Source organism: Phyllostomus hastatus, unplaced genomic scaffold, assembly GCF_019186645.2.
Source record: "Phyllostomus hastatus isolate PE091 unplaced genomic scaffold, TTU_PhHast_1.1 phas_contig_196, whole genome shotgun sequence".
NCBI lineage: Eukaryota > Metazoa > Chordata > Mammalia > Chiroptera > Phyllostomidae > Phyllostomus > Phyllostomus hastatus.
Window position 1 is genome coordinate 13,747,737 of NW_025333709.1, and position 18,251 is coordinate 13,765,987.

Sequence of the window (18,251 nt, forward strand, 5' to 3'; positions counted from 1 at the left end):
TTGGAAAGTTGTGAGGGCAACGGAGAAAGGAAGTCGGGCAAGCTGGAGGGAAACCAGAGCTGCCTTCACTGTGAACTTAATCGTTATTGCTTTTGTGTAAGAGTTTTCATTTTCACAAATATCTCTCAGATTTGTCGTGTGGGTCCAGACCAGACCTAGAATAATGACGCATTAGCTCAGAGTCTGCATGCCCCTTCCCCTGGCGTTTTCTCAGGAATGACAGGAGATGCTGCTTAGAGCCCAAACTCTTTTTGTTTGGAAGTTTAAGTAGGTCCGTGAGGGAAACAAGAAAGATGTTTGCCTCGGCAGACCTCAACAGAACATAAGCTCATAGGTATTTGTGGAGATGTTATGCCCTGGAAAGAGAGAAACAGGCTGATCTAATAACCAGAGTTAAAACTCTTCACCTAAGCTGTCTGCTTGGCTCATCCGACCCGTGTTTCGTTCTAGCAGGCCAAAGAATTTGCAAAGACTAAAGACAAAAGAAGGTCGTCATTGTTATAAGTACGACCTCTCGCCTGATATGGTCATTAAAAAGGTTTATTTTGAAATTTTCAGTTGGACAAAGAAAATACTGTAAGATGAGGATTTATTTTATAATAGCCTCCGCTTGGTACCTGGACATGTAGCTGCTGGGAGTGTAAGATGGTACGTCTTCTCAGAGACAATGGGCACAAAGGTCTTAAAAAGTGTTATGCCCTTGACCCGAGGAGTTCTATTACGGGGTATTATGCTGGAGAAATAATCATAGATGTGCACCAGGTTTCGTCATAATTGGCAACAAGCTAAATACCCAGTAATGAGGTGGGTGGTTACGTAGATGATCCTGTAATCATACAACAGAACGCCACGGAGCCGTGAAAAGGAGTGTGAAACGCTGCATGGCAAGTTGGTTATGGTTTACTTGGCTAAAATAGTGTTGTAAAAATACTGGTATTATATACCAAGTTGAAAATGAAATATGGCCCCGACCAGTGTGGTTCAGTTGGTTGGACGTCCTTCTGCAAAGCAAAAGGTTAAGAGTTTGACTCCCGGTCAACGGACATGCCTGGAATTCGGGTTCGGTCCCCAGCTGGGGTGCATACAAGAGGCAACCGACTGGTGTCGCGCTCTCACATTGATGTTTCTCTCCCTTTCTCCCCCTCTCTCCAAAAATAAATAAATAAAATCTTTTTTAAATGTTATATAAAAATGAAATACATAGGCCCAGAACAAAGACTGGAAGGATGTATATTAAAACATTATCTGTGATTAGTTTTATGTGTTTGCATTATATATATGGTTTTAATTTTCCTCTTTCTTTCTGAAATTCTCTAAGGAAAATGTCCAAAACCAAAATATACAGCCCTGGCTGGATTGAGCACCAGCTTGCGAACCAAAATGTCGCCAGTTCAGTTCCCAGTCAGGGCACATGCCTGGGTTGGAGGCCAAGTCCCCAGTTGGGGGCACGTGAGAGGCAACCATTCTATGTATCTCTGGCACATCGATGTTTCTCTTCCTCGCTTTTTCCCTCCCTTCCCCTCTAAAAAACAAATAAATAAAGCCATTTTTAAAATGTATCATATCTGCAATAAGAAAAATTAATAATATGGTTCTATCAGTGTCTTGGCCTATGATATTCAAAAACAGTACCCTAGAAAATAAGTTTAAATATATTTTTAAATTAAGTAGTAAAACATAAAGAAAGTGTTTCCTGTACCTAAAAATGGAGAACAAAAGAGTTATTGGTCCCTATTTTGAGGGGGAAACTCCCTTCTCAGCAACTGTGCTTTCCATCTGATACTTAAAGGAACAGGAAACGGCCCTCTATGTTTTAACCACTTTGGAATTAGCGGCTGGTATCGTTCAACTCCCAGAATGACCCAAAGGTTATGTGTCTATTGAAATAAGCAACAAAGATTTTAGTTAGCACTTATTTCATGCCCTATACTCCATTTAACGTTCTAGGTGATGCAAATAATGTTTTTTTAAAAAGATCATTATAAACCAACTAAGACAACAACTGTAGCTATTTATTTACTCTAAATACAACGATAAGTCATAAAAGCATTAATAACAACCAGCACTCAGGCAGAGCTTACTATCTCCTTAAATACTCTGCACGCCCAAGGGTAAGAGGAGGCACTGGCCCAAAATCCTTCAGAGAAAAAAAGGGATACTCGAGCATTTTCGAAGGCTCTCGCATCACAGAATGTTCTCTAATCACTTTGTTTAAACAACTCAGCCGAGTTCAGGGGAAGACTCATTAGCCTGGAATGGCCTCGGTCCGTGCTGGTCTGGGCTGCTTTGAGAGGCCACTTGACAGAACGGACCTCAGAGAAGGCGAGAGAGTTAACGCGGGTCTGGTCGCCGTTCCTGGAGTGCGGCCCCGCAATGCGCATGCTTACTGTCACTGTGCGGAGGCCTTTTAAAAATAACTGCCTAAGTGAGTATAACGTCTATTTATTTAACATTTACTTTACTTCTGGGTCTGTATTCAATGCTACTATGATACAAAAATGGTCTCTTGTCAGAAGAGAAACTCTCCATTCACCATAATGACAATGACTAAGAAGGTACTTTACAGTCCTGGCTGCTGTGGCTCAGTGGATTGAGTGCCGGCCTGTGAACCAAAGAATTCCCGGTTCAATTCCCAGTCAGGGCACGAGCCTGGGTTGCAGGCCAGGTCCCCCAGTGGGGGGCTACTGAGAGGCAACCACACATTGATGTTTCTCTCCCTCTCTTCCTCCCTCCCTTCCCCTCTCTAAAATAAATAATAACGTCTTTCTTTTTAAAAAGTACAGTTTATAAACACTGCTCAAACCTCATTGTACTAGATTATAGTAGTATAGGAAAAGAATGAACATGACCGAAATTCGAGGAAATGAGCAGTATTTATTCTAATACTTGTAAACAAAGAATCAACCCACTTTTTGCTAGCAACTTGTTCTTTACAACCAGTTTGATTGGGGGAAATTATGTTAAAATTATTTCTAATGCAACTGTTACTTAGCAGGGTCAAAAAATCAATTAGCAATAGAGTTCTACTTCCTTTTACAATTTTTTTGGCTCTTTTCACAAAGCAATGTAACCCTTTTACTGGGACATCATCTAAAGAAAGAAGTAAAAGGTTTCATCAGCATGGCTGCATGGGCCCCGGAGTGTGACCCCACCTTCGGGTGCCGTTTCGCTCTGCAGTTTGGGTGACTAATCCAAAAAAAAATTTAGTAATCTATCGAAGTGCAACCAAATCCAAAATAAAACTTTACCTTTGATTCACTAAGTAAACTGTTCTCTTGACGTCAGCAGAGCAGATTTCAATGAAGCAAGGACGGTAACTTGCAAGTAAGCCTGAAAGCTTTCTTTCTTGCCTGTGCCGGCCAGAATAACAGGGTGGGAAGCAGATCTGCTTGTAAACCACCGACTCCCAGGACCCCAGGTCTGCCAGCTCCTGCCCTTTGGTGAGTGGGGGGGGCGGCTGGTGGGAGAACCGGCAGCACCCAGGGAGAGCTGGAGACACTCGCCCTAGAAGTTCGCACTTGGAACTCTCCTAAGTTGAAACCACAAGGAGGGCAGACCCTGACCCTCACCTGTTCTGTTCTCTATACACGTTCTTCGAGTTTCCTTCTCAGCACCTCACACAGTGTAAAGGAGATCGTGGTAGGGAGATGGGGAGATAGACAGACGGACAGATGATACCCAGGTTCATATATGTGTATATATGGGTGTAGATACAAAAAGATTTAACACAGCAGCCTCCGCTTATCTGCGGTCTCTCTTTCAGCGGTTTCAGTTACCTGCCAACAACCCAGGTCTAAAAATAATAAATGGAAAATTCCAGAAATAAGCAATTCAATAAGCGATCCCTAAGTTTTACATGGTGCACCGTTCTAAGTAGTGTGATGGAATCTGGCGCCATTGAATGCGGGGCATGAATCATCCCTAGTCCGGTGTGTCCACGCTGTAAGGGCTCTCTGTAAGTCACCTAGCAGAGAAAGATCACATTCACACAACTTTTAATACAGTGTATTGTTGTCATTGTTCTGTCTTCGTGCTGTTGTTGTTACTCTCTTACTGTGCTTAGCTGATAAATTAAGCTCTATCCCAGGTCTATCTGTCCAGGAGAAAACATGGTGTGTACAGGGTTTGGTGCCATGGTGGTTTCAGACAACCACCGCGGGACTGGGAATGGATACCACGCACAGAAGGGAGGACTGCTCTGTACGTCATATCCTCTATCACGTGATTTATGGCTCTCCGACCACAGTAAAGCCCCTGAGGACAAGAACAAGCACGCTGCAGGTGCTCGGTAAATCTTGTTGAACGAACAAGGAATCAGCAACAATGAAAAAGCACGACCCTTCACAACCGCTCCTTGACAAATCCCTCCTACGCCCTCCTCCTGCCTCAGTGGTCCCTCGGCCCCATCCCCACCCCTGTTCTCCCCCGCCCACATCCACCTCGTTTTCCAAGGTCCAGATCAAACGCACCGCACCGCCTTCTTAAAACCTGCTGTGATTCTCCCAGCCACAAGCAAACTCCCCTTCGTCCACCGGATCAAGGCCATGTTGCCTGCTCCTTTCTTAAAGCACCCGGGGTGGCCAGAGCAGTTTTACAGTTGTTCATGTGGAAATAGTACAAGTAAATAATACAATAATTAATAAATAAATAATACAAGAATAAGCTGGGTTTCAGATACAACTGTAAGCCTATTTTTTGCCCACTCCCTGTGTAAGGAAGCTAACCATTTGCTAATCCCTGGCAAGACTCCGCTTCAAGCTCACACCCATGTTAGGGACAATGCACTTTATTTAGCTGTGATTCTCCTCTGTCATCCACTCACCAGAAGGCAGCCTGGCGTGACGGTTAAAGCACGGGCTTGGAAGCCAGACACGATCGATACAAACCCTGGCTGTCCCACTCACTCGCCCTGTGGTCTTGGTCCAGTCTCTTCACCTCCCTGGGCCTCTGCTCCCTCCTTTGTAACACCTGATGGTAACCCTAATAATAGCACCCGTCTCATAGGGCTATTCTAATAACCGAGTTAATCCACATAAAGCACGTAGAATGCTTTCTAGAACATTATAGTAAGTGTTCAGTACATGGATTCTATTATCACTGATGCAATGTAATCTACTGAGACTCTACTGTGTGTCAAGCACCCTGCTAGGCTGCTGCATCACCGATAGGTACTCTATAAATAGTTGAGGACCAACTGATAAGAACTAACATTGACTCAGCCCTTTACTCATCAATTACAAAGGTGTTCCCAGGTCCAAGGGTTCATGTAATCCTACAGCCTTTCTAGGGATGGATGTCATTCCTACTTTTATGCAGGAGCAAGGAGACCCTCTTCTGCTCCAAACCGCGCACACACACACACATTCAATGGGCAAGAGTCTCCATGGGGTTCACCTCACAAGCCCTCCAACTCCTGGAGACTTTTTCCGTTCCCTCCTGCAGCTCCCTCGACTTCACACGAGGCATCTTTTTTAGCATCTGTTCAGCCTGACTCCTGTCATTAGGTACATTCTCGGGTGTTTATAATGCACCACTGATTTGTTTCAGACTAAATTGTGGGATCTAAAAATAAAGTGATGTTGAACATTTTTCTTTGCATATTAACTTTCAAGAAATAGATTAATCTTTTAAAAATAATCAAAAATGAATGACCCACTCAGCATGTAGCAGTTACCAAAAAAAAAAAAAAACTGTAAAAAATTTAAAAACCTCAGATCCCCACTTTTCCTGCTTTATCATTTCTGAATTTATTAATTTAAGTATATACTTCATAATTTTTCATTTTAAAAATTTAGAGGTCTAGAGAGCCTCTGGTAAACCAATCATGTTCTTCCCTGGGGATGCTTAAATGAAGGCCAGGTTCATTTATTCTCCAAGTCAAATTCCCGTTTGCAAAAATGACATGGCAGAATTGTGCTCATCATCCTAAGAGATGGCACAAAGAATAATACATGAAGTGAGACACACGATGTCATGAGAGTTGTTTGCTGAAATTTCAGCCATTTATCCGACACATCTGTTTGTCCGTCTATTACAGGCCCAGCAGGTTGGGGACCCAGACCGGAAGGCGCAGTTTCTCCCCGCAAGGAGCTTGCTAAGTCCACTTACATTCTATCTGGGCTGAGAGTGACCCAGAAATGCAGACAATACAAGCAAGAAGGTTACGGCGAGAAGAGTGTGGGGAGTGGCAAAGAGAAATTCATTCTTGCTGAAGTAAAAATATAAGGTCTACTAAATCATTTTAAATGTTCCCCCTTCAACATATGTTCACACCTATTTTGACCACTTGCTTCTTTTCTTTCTTTGGAATCTAAAAACACTCCCAGTCATCAGCCTTTGGGTGTTTATCTTAAGCCACCAACTAGGGTTGGTGACATCATTTTATTCAATTTGATGCTTTCCTGTTACTCCGAAAGGGTTACATACCCAAATCAATGCACGTTCTGGTTGCAACACTAAATAAGGAGGCACAGTGCAGGGTAAAAAATGCAGTCATTCCATGCCACATTTCATTTTGGAAGAGGGAGGGCCACAGTCTACTGTGAACAATTACCAAAATCGTCAATGGAATTCAATAAATGTTGTTTAAAAAAAACTAATTATTTGTTACAATAACCAGCTACTACTGCCACTTTGTATTTGGAGGTTTGTAAACTACTTCCATTTGAAATGTAATTGATTCCATTTTTATCATTTGTTCAAGTTTATGTGGTTGTTCTCATCCTAAGAGATGATAACATCTATTTTCAGCAAATTATACATTATAATTCCTCATTCAAAAGCTGTAACAGAAAACAAAATGCTAATTTATGCTGTAAATGAAACTACGGAATCATAATCATTCATTGTTAACATTAGGGACTAAACTGCAACTGGAAATAATAAAATTGGAGCAAAATGTGGTAGAGCTTTTTGGTGAGAGTTTTCTTTTTCTTTGTCTCTTTTTTTTTTGCTTGTTTTGTTTCATTGTTACACAACTAACACACCTCCTAGGACTCTCTCTCAGGCAAGAGATGACAAGGTGTTTGGTCTTCCCTCAGACGTGAGCAGGACGTGCCCTTTGCCCCTTAGCTATTCCCCGCAGTTCCATATTTCAAACCTACAGGAAGATGGGCTCACAAAGCAATCCGAAGTGCACGCTGAAGAGGGGAAGCACACCTGCTTCTCCACGTTTCATTCATTACGCTTCCATTGTCCCTTCGCAGCAGCGTGACCCCTCCCCGACCCCAGCCTCTCCTCTGTGCGTGGGCCCCTCTGCCGCACTTGCCCGTGGCCTCCCCCCACGGCCAGCTCCCCCTGTGTCAGACACACAGACATCCAGTAACTTTAACAAGTCAGGTCAATTCCTATTGACAAAAAGTAAGGGGAGGTGGGGCCTGGTGCCCTCTTCCACACCCCGTGCAGTCCTTAAGGAACCAGCTTCAAGCGCCAAGGCGATAACATCACCTGTTGGCATTTTCTCCCGTCCGTTTCTATTTTTGAACATGTACTCTAAAAGAAAGCAATGTTTCGATGGGACTGCTATCTAAAAACGCGAATTCTTTGAAGGGACCCAAAGAGTCACACTGCCTTCTAGAGCAAATCACTTGTCTGCTGCCCTTTCATGTCCCGCCGTCTGCGGTCCACGCGCACCTCTCCGCGGGCAGAGCGCGAGCGCCGGCTCCCCACGGCCTCTCCGGGAGGGAGCTCCGCCTTCTGGGTGGCCACCGCTCAGGGGAGGCGCCCCGCTCGCGTCCCAGCGCAAAGCCTGCACTGTCACGACTCCGCTCGGGCCACAGGGACGTGAAGCCAGCGAGAGCCTCTTCTACCCTCTTCTTAGAGACTGCCTCGCTGTAACGACTGACATGTATGTTTTCCTCCCCTGTAGTCTGTAGATCACAATACGAGGGATGAACCACATAAAGGCATTAGGTCGTGATGGGCATAATAAATGTCAGGTGTGTGATTCAGCATGGAAGACATATGTTATAACATGGCCATGAGGAGAAAGGTAAATTTTGGACTAAATCACAAGCATGAATATCCACTGTGCAGGGCAAACCCAAAATGAGGTGGGTTTGCTTATAAAATGAGGAGTGAATTTACCCGTAAATAAATATACATATATATGACAGAGTTCTGATGCAGCTGAATGATTGTATAATTAGTCTATTAATGAATCTTAAAACTGTATTTCTTCAGCAGAGTGTCATTTTACTAATATGTAGGTTTGGAATGAGCCCTCCACAAAATCATAATTTTTTTAAAGATTTTATTTATTTTTTAGAGACATGGGAAGGGAGGGAGAAAGACAGGGGGAGAAACATCAATGTGAGAGAGAAACATCTATTGGTTGCTTCTCACAGGTGACCCGTGCCCAGAGCAGGAACAGAACCCACAGCCCAGGCATGTGCCCTCACTGGGAATCAAACCAGTGACCTTTGGCCTTGTGGGACAAACCCAACCCACTGAGCTACACCAGTCAGGGCGAAATCATAGTTACTTGATGTTGGGAGCTGCCAATTGACAGACCCCGTCTGTCTTTCAAACTTCGGCAACCATGCAAGCCAAAAAGAATAGTAAATGCAAACATTCAGTCTACCACCAAGAAAAGAAAAAAGAAGAAAAGAAATCAAGTAGTTACCATTGACTCACCAAAAGAGAAGACTTTGTCTCATTCACCAGAGAATTATATTTGATGATATTAAAAACCAGGAAAAAATGGGCAAAGTTGGCCAACTAAGGAGGTGTTCACTCTGGCAAATGAATGACACCAGCACAAACTGGCTGCAAAGGGACATGCAGCCGCGGGGTGTCTTCGTGTTGGGCTGGCGAGCCAGCAGAGTGCAGGGAGTAAGAGCAAGCTCGCACTCTGGACTCTGAAACTAGGCTGCCTGGAAGATTTCCCAGGCTTGCACCTAAACAGCACAGAGATCTCAGGCCAGGTACTTAACTCCTTGCACCTTATTCTCTTCATCTATGAAATGGAAATAATAATAAAACTGCCTGCCCCATAGGTTGCCATGGAGATTAAACGGGTCAAGTACATGTCAAGTGTTTGGAACACCATTTATAAATGGTAGCCCTTGTCACCGCTCTTTGATTCCCAAGCTTTAGGTTCATTGAACTTTATCAAGGAAAGCAAACAATATTTTCAAGCCGGTGCCTTAAGGAAGCTAGCCTTGCTGCAAGATCGCCAGCAAACCCACGTTATGACATGTCTCTTCTACGTTTCTGTCTCCTTAGGAGGAATACAATATTGCTAAAACTGGGGTTAGGTGAGCTGGATTTATAGGTAGATTTCTAAAAATTATTTAAGGCAAACAGAAATGTACCTGAAAACTATTTTGTAGTTCATAATACATCTTCAGGAAAACAAACCTGTTTACAATGTATAGAAGCCCAGTTTCTAGTTCTTGAACTTGGAGATGTTGGCTTTCTAACAAGTTTGTAACTGGAGGTCACTCCCCGATCTTGGCTGACCTCCACGGAACCAAACACTGTTCCCACTTTAAGAAGTATGAAAGACCCAGGGAAGAGAGGGAAAAATACTAAGTTCTTTATATTCCTTGGACTGGATGGAAAAGACATGTCCCTCGGTGGGCTACGCTCTGCTTTGGCTACCCACATTCATGAAGGTAGTGCCAACCCTCCCCCGCCCCCCAAAACAGAAAGTCAGCACGAGCTTTTAATAACTCACCCGCACCCATTAACGCTTCTGCACTGAAGTGTCTATTCTGCTTGGGGAGATAGAGCGAGGCCCTGGCTGGCGTAGCTCAGTGGATTGAGCGCGGGCTGCGAACCAAAGTGTTGCAGGTTCAATTCCCAGTCAGGGCACACCTGCAGGCCATGACCCCTAGCAACCGCACATTGATGTTTCTCTCTCTCTCTCTCTTTCTCCCTCCCCTCCCTCTCTAAAAGTAAATAAATAAAATCTTTAAAAAAAGAAAAAAAGAAAAGATAGAGCGAGGACAAAGTAGTACACGTGCCGGCTAATGAAAGTCCAGGGCTGGATTCGACAGAGACACTGCCTACTCTGAGAAGACAGGGTGTCTCCTTAGAGGGATGCCATTTTATATTTCCAGTCTGGGAAATTTGGTGGAGTGGCAGGGGCTTGGGGAGAGAAGAAAAAGTTAAAAAAAAAAACCCTTACTGTCCAATGTGTTGGGAATATCTTTTTTGCAAACTCGGGTTCAGCTCCCCAGTAACCAAAGAACTGGCCAGTCGGGTGAACCGAGTCAGAGGTCTGGCCTCCCGGACACCCAAGCAGTCAGCTAATTGGCTCTGCTTTTCACTTTCTATCGACGGATTCAATATCATACAGACCTGGCCTGCTTCGATGTGGACTTACACGGTGACAACTAATAAGGTGACCTAGGTCCAAGCGGCAAGCGGCAATGCCCACCCCATGGTCAGCGTCAAGGTGGAGACCGAAGGCTTCAGCAACTACAGGAGAGACTCCCAGGTTGAAAAGCACAGCACGGAAAGATAAAGCTGGGTTTGGAAGCTTGCACTACTGCCATCCCTAGGCGTGAAACTGTAAATTAAAGAATGGTCTGTTGTCGGCTGCACTGAGCCAAACCAGAGACATTTCACATACACATTTTAATTGGGGTTTTCATTCTAATTGAAGAAATAAATTCCACCTAAACAGATGCTTCCCCCCCACACACACCCTCTCACTATGGTATGTTTTGCACATTGGCAAGTGGGTGCAAAATATCTACAACATGGTCTACTCAGATATAAGATGGAATTTCCCAGTTTTTTTAAATGGTAACAGATGCAGTTTCGGCTCTAATACACACTGGGCTCTCTCCCAAAACATTACCCCAATCCCCACCACCAGCAGTTTTAATAATAAAACGTCAGAGAATAACTAAAAACCTTCCAGTCAACAATGATTCATGCCTGGGTTTCGTGTTCGTGTTTGTGTTTAGTGATGAATAAATACCCCCAGTTGTTCCCAAATGTCCAGGTCTCTCCATAAAGAACCCTCATCTTCACTATTTCTTTCGCTTGCTTGTTTATAACCGGAGGTGTCATAATCAAGTTTCTTGTGAAAATGAAAGTAATCAAAAATGCCTTGTGATTCCAGGAAAAGAGCTTCTTAAGGAGACATGCCTGCCCGCTATTGATGTTGTAAAAAGGCTCCTTTTACATGGTATTAGATGTTGAGAGAGCATCATATTGATCTAGAAATAAAAAGCTTGATTTTTTTTTTAGTACAGGCAACCCTTACCTCCACAAGCACTTTGTACACTAGGAAGAGGGTTTTATTTTTAATTGAGGTGGAGTAAACAAATTACATTTGAAGAGCATTGCTATTTTTAGGGAACAGAGGATTTGTAAGCTTTTTTGGCAGCGATTCAGGTGAAAAATCATGAATAAGTCTCACTCTTTCAAATCTGGCCCAGGCCTCTCTCCCTAGCAGCCCTGCCCACAGTCCAAGAGGAGATTTCAAGTGTTGCCCTTGTTTTATTTTTATTTTTATTTTTATTTTTCTCTCCGTAGGAACCGTTAGGAGCAGGTCTCTCAAGTCACTTGCCCGTGCTCACACGCTGAAAATGCAACGCTGGAGATCAGCGAGAACCTGGGTCTTTGTGCACAGACGTTCTCCGTCCCTGGAAACAGCGATGTGGCTGCACAGGAAACCGCAAATTCTGGTGAAGCGCACTGCCTGGCTGCATTTAGCTCCAGGGATTAAAGCTTCTGTAGCACTTGAGGGCACCTTCCTCTAAGGATGTGCATCGCTCATTTGTTTCTGTACTTTATCTTAAAGTTCATACCGCACCACTGGAAGAAGAAATCAATATTTCAAATGATCTCCCTCTCCCCACCATACAATTGCACACCACCCAGTACCAGCCTGTGAGCTAATCATCCTCCACAGAGCAGCGGGCGCTTGCTTTATCAGGAATCCTTCCCGGTTTTCTTAGCAACATGAGACTCCCTTTCCAGAAGATCGTGCCTTTGGGGGGAAATGCTTTTCCAAACCAAGTTTAACTAACTTTACCAGAAGAAGCAGGCAGTTTTCCCTCTTTTTAAAAGGCCGCCCCCACCCCCCCCCACCCCCCTTCGCCGGTTCTCCCCTCCCTTTACTCCAGCCGTGCCCGGAACCCCTCCCTCTCGCCCACCTCCTTTGGTTTCCAAGGAGTTTGCGCGTGATTGCCTGTCTTGGAAAATCTGGCTGCAGCCCTTCGCTTTTAAACGCTCTAAACGACCTGTTTCCTAGCTCATTAAAGATGTTGCCAATCTTCCCGTCGCTGGAAAGCTGTGTGTATCACTGAGTGCTTCCTTACACCCAAGTCTCCTTTCTGTATTCCTTCGGAGGAAAACGAAGTACCCAAGTTGCGCGGCCCCTAGGTGTAGGTCGGAGATACACGCCGGGAAACTTATCCTAACACATCTGACTCCTGGACCGGGGGGTCTGGGGGGCGCGGCGCTGCCAAGGAATCCTGAATCCCCGCCGGGCTTGTGCCGGGTACGTGGCTCAAGCCTTTGCTACAGGTCTGGGTCCTTAAAGGCGAGCTGGGGTAGGTTTCTGACTCATCGACAATCACACGCACACACAGAGACACACACACACACCACAGGTGCGCGGACGCCCACTCCTGGACAGCTGGAGTTTGCAGAACCCGAGGGGTCTTTGACTCTCGGCAATGTGTAGCCCGCGCGCGGAGGCGTGGAGAGCACCAGGGCTCCGCCAGACCCGGCAGGGTGGCCTGGAGAAAGGCCCCAGCGCCGGCCATGGGCAGCCGAAGAACTCCCCAGGCCCCCCAACTCCAGCGCCAGTGCGACCACCCCGGCATTCTTCCAAGTTTCTACTCACAGCGGAGCCTCCCGTTCCCCTGTTGCCTTGCCCGGAACCCCCATTTCATGTGCCCGAGCCGCCCTCCCGCTCCACCCGGAGCTCCGCGCCCCCAGAGCGCCCCGCACACTTCCTGGGAGCGGCCCAGACACCCCACCCGCGGCGGCGGCCCGGCGGTCTGGCCGGAGCTCGCCGCCGTCTCCCGCTGCTGCTGCCGCGGCGGCAGGAGCCTCTCCAAGGCTCCCTTGACGCCTTTATGTATTATTCACTCGGATGGCCACGGCGCTTTCTGGAGAGCCCACGCCGGAGACGCCAGGTCTTCACCCGGCAACTACTAGTTCGGCGATTTCAGTTTTTTTGTTTTGGGTTTTGTTTTTTGTTTTTTGTTTTTGAAAACTGGGGGTGACGCGGAAGCGCCGGAGCATATTTTTCAGCTGTTTTGCTCTGAGGGTTTGGATTTTTTGCGGAGAGCTCGCGGGAGCGCGTTGAGTCCCGGGCCGAGGAGGGAGCGCGCCCGGGCCGGCGAGTACTGCGAGCAGCCCCAGCGAGCCGCCGAGGCCGGCGCGCGGGTGGGGAAGAAGAGACGCCACGGCGTCTGGGCGAGCCGGGCCTAACTGAGCTCTTTCCTCGACAACCCCCAGGCCCGCCGGCCCGCTCTCCTCCGCGGCGCGCGCTCCCCCAGCCCGGGAATCCCCAGCGCCCCGCACTGCCCACCGAGTTGCTGTGCCTTTCCCCGCTGCTCCTTCACCTCGCCTCCGGCCCCAACTTTGCCCAGCCTGGACACGCGCGTGCGGGTGCGCGCACGCGTACACACACACACACACACACACACACACACACACACACAATCTCTCCTCCCTCGACTCCAGCTCCACTTCCCCGTGTAGTTTGGGAATGACAGATGCCTGTAGACTTTCACCAAACATGCGGTGGGGGCAGCAGACTACAACAGTTATTTAATTAAAAGGCATTTTTCCTCTCTCTCTCTTTCTCGCTCCGGCTCCCAGAATAGCTTTTGCACCCCTAGACCCTGACCACACGCTTGCCTCTCCAGATTACCAGTGGCCCGCTAACACCCATCTGCTTCCACGCCCCCCCTTTCGGAGTCTGCCCCCAGCTCCCCCTTCCCCCCGCCCCCATCACACCGACATGCACACCTAGAGGCCAGCGGTGGGGAGCGTTGAGGGCACGATGCAGCCACACTGCATTGCACAGTCATCAAAGTTAAGTGTGTGTGGTTGTGGGGTGCTTGTGCGCGCCGGGGGAGGCGCGGGGTCATGGGCACCCGAGCATCCACTCTGCCCTCCCCCCTCCGCGGGGTCAGGGGACGCCTCCACTTGAGATTGCAGCCATTTTAGGGAAAGAGGTGGCTCGGGGCCCAGGGGGAGTGGAGAAGGAAGAGCACGTCGCGGGAGACTCGCGGCTCCGCAGCCCCTCGGTGCAACTGGAGGGCGGGCAGGCGCCGGGCGCACAGGGGCGCGGCGCCCGCGGCGACTTGGGGAAGGTTGCGCTCGAGTTCCCTGGTTTTGCCTGGAGTTGTTTGGGGTAACGTGCCGGCTCCAGCTTCTTTCTTGGGTTCCCGCTGGGCTGGGAAGGGGGGTTGTCGGTAGCAGACTGGGCACCGGAGGGACGCGACAGACCCTGGAGACTGGAGAGCTAGTGCTGGGGGAAGGGGACACCTCCTCTCGCCGGTTGGCACCGACCCAGACGGTGCGACCCACTTGGCCCCCCAGCCTCCCCACCCCCTCCCGAGCCTCTGCCTCCCCACCGAGTGCCAAGTGAGCGCGAGGCGGGGGGCAAGGGGCGCGACGCCGCCCGGCACCGAGCCACCCCTTACCTGGTTGGAAGGGGTTTCCCAGGAGGAGCCGTAGTTGTAAAAGAAGGAAGAGAAGAAGGTATCTTTCGACAGCCCGCAGCCCGCCATGCTCTGGATGCAAATAAAATGAGGAAAGGGGAGAAAAAGCACACAGAAAAAAAGCAACCAAAAAATTTCAAAATCAAATTAAACCAATACGCGAAGAAGAAATTCTCTCGAAAATAAAGAAAAGGAGGGGGAAGGAAACGGCGAAGGGAACGGAAACTCTCGGCGGTGCTCCCTCTCCGGCCGAGGAGGGATGCTCGGGCTGCCGCCGCCACTGCCGCCTTCTCAAGACGGTACCTAGAGAGGTTCGTCCTGACTTGGGCAGCCGCCGCCGCCTGTGCCGGCTGCGTGTGTGCGCGCGTGTGTGCGTGTGCGTGTGTACGGTGTGAGCGCGCAGAGCGAGAGACCGCAGGGGAAGCGAGAGGGCGAGAGAATGAGCGAGCCTGGATGGAGGGCGCAGAGGCAGAGCGGCGGGCGTGTGCGCGCGGGGGTGCGTGCGTGTGTGTGTGTGTGTGTGTGTGTGTGTGTGTGTGTGCGCGCGCGCGCGCGTGTGGCTGGGTGTGCGTCTGTTTGGGGAGCTCACCGGAGAGCCAGGACCGTCACGTGGGCGCGCTGACTCCGCCGGCTGCCGGGGACAGCCTGTACTACAGCCCCGGCCACTAAATCAGCCCTAGCCGCCAGACCTTTGCAGCCCCCCCTCCTCCCCGCCCGCCCCGGCGGCAGGCAGCCCTTCCTGCTGGGCCGCGCGCGCCCCGGGACGGCAGGGAGCGCGGGTGCGGCCACGGGCAGGTGGGTGAGTGGGGAGTGGGTCGCCGCAAGCTGGGACAGGGGGGAAAAGCTGCCGGCGGAGACGCACGGGTACCGCGTTACAGCGCGCGCCCTCCTGGCCAGCCTTCCTCACACCCTCTTTGAAGATGTTTTTCTTTTTCTTAATTCCTAAAACTGCCTTTCTGTACAGAGAGACCCCTCTTCCAGCCACGGAGAAATATTTTCACACACTTGCTACGTCTCGATTTTCTTTCTTTCCCGGTGCCTCTCGTTCCCCACACGAGCACACACGCAGGCACACGCACACCCGCGGCCGCCGCCTCCCATCCCACACGCAAACCCACTTCCTTTTGCCAGTTGCTGTAGTTAAGCTAAGTCAAGGCTCCATCCAACCAGGCTAGGCTGAGAGGACTGGAAAGTGGATTTAGGGGACAATACTGCCCCAGCAGGAAGAAAGGCTCCAGTTTGGCATTCTGTTGATTTAATAGTTAAAAGCGGAAACGGATTTTGTAGCTCTTGCACTAAAACTCAGGCCCCTGAGTCACACTTCTGTGCATCGAGCTATTCTATTACGTTTATTGTGTATTATAAAAATATAAACACATAATTACTCGGTGGTATATTAGGACCAAACCAACCTGTCTCTCAATCTGAGTAACTGGAAGTTCTTTTTTTTTTTTTCTGCCAAAAAAAGCCATTCCTTACTCGCTCCCCCAACTCTTTACACAGATATGTATACTAGGCAAACTTTAAATAAAAATCGGCATATATGTGGAAGATGCTCTTACAAATAGTTGAGTCCTCACAAATAAACGTGAAGCAAACTATTGCAGGCAATTTAAATTGTTTTGTTTCTGAATCCTTTTCCAGATGTTGTCCATTTTTATTCGAACCAATTGTTTTTCTAAGAGTTCACACTTCCTCTTGTAAATTCCCCCACGTGAGGCCAAAGTCCTCTGTGAAATAAACATTTCCACAGCAACCCAGTGATGTCACAACCCCCCCCCATGATTCCAGGGGGGAAATAAAGCAGCAGAACAGGCTCTCTCTAGAAGACAGCTTCTGTTTTCTTGCAAATAGCATTGCTTCTAGTAAAGAGTCAGAAAATATATTAGATTTGGGGCTAAATACCTTTTTTTTTTCTTTTTCTGAGATTGACTTGTTTTCCAAACGTACGTCCAATGGTCTTTAAAAAAAATAATTCAGCATCCTCTTTTCTGGATCTCTGAAGAATGATGCTTCAAATCCGTAGTCCCTAACCACTCTGGCCATGGTAGGTTTTAATAAAGGAGAAAACGATTTTTTCCCTAAAAAATGATGTCGGAAAGAACATTGAGAGATGAAATTTAATGTACTAACTTCAGACCCAAATAATGCTGACTGACCTGGCTTCAAAAATACAATAGTTTTTTAAGTATCAGACTCACCGAAATTCCATTTCGTTGTCCAAGTTAGTGCTGATCTCACCAGTACTGGATGGAGGGTCTTCTTCTCCATTGTTCCTTCTATTGTTCCCTGTGTCTCCGGGCTGGGAGGAAGAGGGACGCATTGTTCACGCTGTCCCCCGTTTCAATCCCACCGCAGCCCCCCTCCTATAAATATTCATTGTAGAGGGACTGGCCAATATAAAATTAGGCCCAACACCTGGGATGTCTTAGACTTCCTGTCTAAATGAAGTCCTTTGAATAACGTTTACACAAAGCACTATAGAAATGTAGTTTGTGAAGTGCTTTTCACATAGAGTATTTTAGCTCAAGTGACACATTCTGTTCCTGCAGCCACCTGGTTTCAGCTCAGGTCCCACGCTGGCTCTGGTGGAAGTTAATTCTGTCTCCGAGATCCCCTTTCCTGTTGGTTGAACGAATGGATTTATTTCTCAGGACAATCCTGGAAAGGTCAGGGCTCTGTATCCCTGTTTCATAGATATGGAAATGGGCTCACAGGTGATAAACAACCGGCCTCAGGTGACCCGGCTACCAAATAGTAAGAATTGAACCCAGACTTGGCCACCTGCCTGCCTCGCTCATCCGGAGCTGGTTCGCCGTCACCCTCCTCCGATACCGTCACTCCGTGTCTCCCCCCAGGACAGAACCAGTGGTTCCACTCTCTAGCTGCCCAAATTGGTGAGGAGTGAATACATTCGTGCGATGTGTCCATGTAAAAATTGCCTGCATGTTCACTGACTCATCTGCTCTTCAAGAGGAAGGACCCTGTTAGGATGTTATTATTATCTTTGGTTTATCGATGACAAAACTGAGACCCCATCCTAGCAAGCAGCAGAGCTGGGTCTTGAACCAAAGACTTCTGGCTCGTGACTTCTCTTTCCCTGAAAGTCCGTCTGTCCGTGTCCAAACACATGGATCCCCTGAGCAGGCCCAGGGCCCCCAGTGACGACATCCAGCGAGGGAGAGGCAGGAACAGGTGGAAAGAATCCCCTCTGAGCAACAAGCGGGGGAACATTTGTATAAACGAAGCCTGGCCTCCAGCCACAAACATTTGGCTCCCCTCAAATCCCCAGCCCTCTCCTCTTTAAACAGAGGAGGCCCAAAGAGAGCCACCTGGATAGACTTCCGATAAACTGCCTCCCTCTTTGCCCAGCTTGCTCCTCTCGGGCAGCCCTTTCGTTCTGAGGGAATTCTCCCTCGGAAGGTTTGCTCACCTGGCGTGTGCGCGGCAACATGGAGGTTTCTTCGCTAGTTCCCAACAACATAAAAACAAGCCACCCCCTTCTGCCCCCACGGGGACCCAGAACAGATGGAGACATCAACCCCTGGGGACACAGAGGGAGCTGCTAACTCATTGAGAAAAGATCACCCCGGCCACCTTGCCAGC

General features: G+C 48.1%; 1 protein-coding gene across 1 annotated transcript in view; it reads right to left on the minus strand.

The window, feature by feature from the left end:
- PPARGC1A (PPARG coactivator 1 alpha) overlaps window positions 1-15,042 on the minus strand; it is a 631,109-nt gene extending 616,067 nt beyond the window's left edge. Inside the window, exon 1 of the mRNA XM_045834042.1 lies at window positions 14,628-15,042. The gene's annotated coding sequence lies outside the window, so the exon portion shown is untranslated. The remainder of the gene's footprint in view (window positions 1-14,627) is intronic.
- Window positions 15,043-18,251: the final 3,209 nt, after the last annotated feature.